Source organism: Coenobita brevimanus, chromosome 33 (assembly GCF_032717465.1).
Source record: "Coenobita brevimanus isolate Jiangsu-jjx chromosome 33, ASM3271746v2, whole genome shotgun sequence".
Classification (NCBI taxonomy): domain Eukaryota; kingdom Metazoa; phylum Arthropoda; class Malacostraca; order Decapoda; family Coenobitidae; genus Coenobita; species Coenobita brevimanus.
Genome location: NC_136986.1, coordinates 26,986,302 through 26,989,334, shown reverse-complemented (window position 1 = coordinate 26,989,334; position 3,033 = coordinate 26,986,302). Strand labels below are relative to the sequence as shown.

General features: G+C 41.4%; 1 non-coding gene across 1 annotated transcript; it reads right to left on the bottom strand.

Annotated features, from left to right (window-relative positions):
- Positions 1 to 1,407: 1,407 nt before the first annotated feature.
- Positions 1,408 to 1,526, bottom strand: LOC145395962 (5S ribosomal RNA). Its single transcript, XR_013896689.1, has one exon. It is a non-coding gene; the product is annotated as a 5S ribosomal RNA (ribosomal RNA).
- Positions 1,527 to 3,033: the final 1,507 nt, after the last annotated feature.

The window sequence follows — 3,033 nt, the reverse complement described above, 5'->3', positions numbered from 1 at the left end:
AGAGAGAGAGAGAGAGAGAGAGAGAGAGAGAGAGAGAGAGAGAGAGAGAGAGAGAGAGACAGACAGACAGACAGACAGACAGACAGATTATGCACGTTTAATACTCGTACAATCACACACGTCTGCACATAAGCATAAAGTTATATAGGCCTATTAAGATATGAGGGATTGGCCCTAAGAAAGTGTTGACTGGAGTATGCTTAAATTTATAGTCTGGTATGAAGGCCATGCTCATCCATCCTTAAGCAGGTGGTGCCTATACGACTATGAAAGGATAACAAATTACGCCGCCAGTCTAATGGATGTATTTTCCTTATTCTGCCAGAGTTCGGTCTTAAAATAACAATAGTTGACTTACACAGATATAAAGTGGACTATTACAGGATGTTAGATACGGTATTTAATACAAGTTGCAATGAATGTTACAGTATCTTTGTTAAGCATCTTGCATGAGAAGCAGCTGAAATCAGTTCTAAATATTTGTAAATTCTTGGTCAACAATAGAAAGCTTTCCGATGAAGGGACAGAATGACGGAGGCAAAGGATAAGGTTACGATCGTATTGGCGATACCTGTCTGCATAGGTACTGAATTTATTCCATCAAATACTGAACCATCATTAGCAGCTTGTTGCCACTACCTTTTAATATTAATAGAAAAATCGTATAGGAATGATTATCTGCGCAGAATTTAACACAATTAATGGATATTTAACCTCTCCCGAACTCTCACATACCCCCACAGACACCCCTCCTCTCCCCCATCACTCACCTTACCCCCCGCAACTCCCACCCCCTGCTTCACCCCAGCACTGTTACCAGATCATTTCAGTCTGTCGCTGCTGCTGTCATGTACACAGTGTCCGGCGCGGAAATTTCTCCAACTGTACCTAATTTCCCTTGTGAACCTGTTCATTGGATCCTTTTCCCCCTCTGGCCTGTTTCCTCAGGAGCTTTATTCCCTCATGGCCCAATTATTTGTCTCTTACCCACACTTGTTTTTTTGCCACTAACCCATTTTCTACATGGTACTTATTCCTCCCCCTGGAATGTTTCTCTTGTAACAGATCCCTCTCTGGACTAATTTTCGTCATGGACAATTTTTAACTTCATGACCTGTTTACTACATGGACCTAATCCTTTTCTGTGGAGACATTTGTTTCCACATTCATATTTTCCTGAATGGACTTTTCTTCCATCATGGGTGAAATTACTCAAGTAATTAAGGTTCCACAAGAGATTAGTATTCCCACTGATCAAATTCCTTTCCATGAAATAACAGTAATGATAATCCATCCATCCATTGCCAGACGCCATGTATCCCAAATGGGGTGGCCAAGGGCTTAGAGTTAATTGTTTTTACAGGGAGGGGCACTAACCCTCCACCAACCCCACTTGACAAGTAGGGATGCCAACAGCATCTGGTGTTCCCAGGCGGTCACCCATCCAAGTACTAACCAGACCCAACGTTGCTTAACTTCGCTGATCGGATGGGAAGCGGTGTACTCAACGTGGCATGGCCGTTAATAATAATAATAATAATAATAATAATAATAATTCTAATACTAATACTGATTCTAATAATAATAAAAATAATAATAATTATAATGATAATAATGATAATGATAATGATAATAATAATAATAATTCCAATACTAATACTGATTCTAATAATAATAAAAATAATAATAATAATAATGATAATAATGATAATGATAGTAATAATAATAATAATAATAATAATAATTATTATTATTATTAGGATTAGGATTAGGATTATTATCATTATTATTATTATGACTCCCCTCCCCCCAACTCACCCCCCCCTCCCTCATATACCTCTCAACTCCATCCCTCCACCTCATCCTCGGTCTACCCCTCCCTCTCCCTCCCTCCACCTCACCTACATACACCCTCTTAGTCAGTCTTTCATTCTCCATTCTCTCCACATGTCCAAACCACCTCAGTGTATTTCTCCTAATCTTTTCAACCACATCCACATCTACCCCACAACGTTCCTTCACTTCTTCATTCGTCAACCTGTCCCTCCACGTCACTCCTCATGCTCCTCTCAAGTAACTCATTTCCACTGCTCTCACTCTTGACTTGTTCCCCTCTTGCAAGGTCCACGCCTCGCTTCCATACGTCAGGGTAGGGATCACAATACCATCATGCAGTGACTTCTTAACTTCCATACTCACCTCCCTATTTCTCATCACTGCTTTCAGTGTACCAACAACCTTTCTTCCCTGCTGTACCCTTTCACGTACTTCATCTCCCAAAGTTCCATCCTTACTCATCACACTACCCAAGTACTTGAATGCACTCACATTCTCCATATCCTCACCATCCAACCTCACTGCACACTCTGTGACTTCATTCCTCTCAAACACCATAACTTTACTTTTGTTTACATGGTGGGTGACAGAGTGACTTGGAGGCGTTTTGTCTGTGGCCACCCTTTGAGGGATTAGGGCGTTGGGCTATAGATAGATAGATAGATTATTAATATTATTATCATTATTATTGTTGTTGTTGGATGGGGATGCCCATCATCCACTCACTCAGTGTAGAGATACCATATAATCTCTACACTGAGTGACAGGCCAAATGGTTTCCTGTACCCAGGAAACCATTTACTACGCTGGGTGGTAACCATATAACCGGTTTTTTTTCGCAGGGTTAAGTGTCCCCCAGATTCCCCTATCCAAAATCACTTAATCATGGCAGTTGTTTCAGAAAGCCCCGGAGGACCCAATAGCTGCCCAGGCCCCCAACCAAATGGGCAGCTTCACATGGACATGTGGAATGTCAGAGGTGTGAAATAAGGAGAGCAAGAGGGTAGAAGTGGTGAATATGTTCAAGAGTGCAATATATGTTGTGATGGCATTGTGTGAAACTAAAATGAAAGGGTGTGTAGTGGAGGAGTGGGAGGGTGTGAAATGTGTAAGATCGGACATGAATGGGGAGGAAGACGCAAGGAAGGAGTTGCTTTGATGAATGAGGTGTGGCAGAGTGGAATGAGAGACTACTAA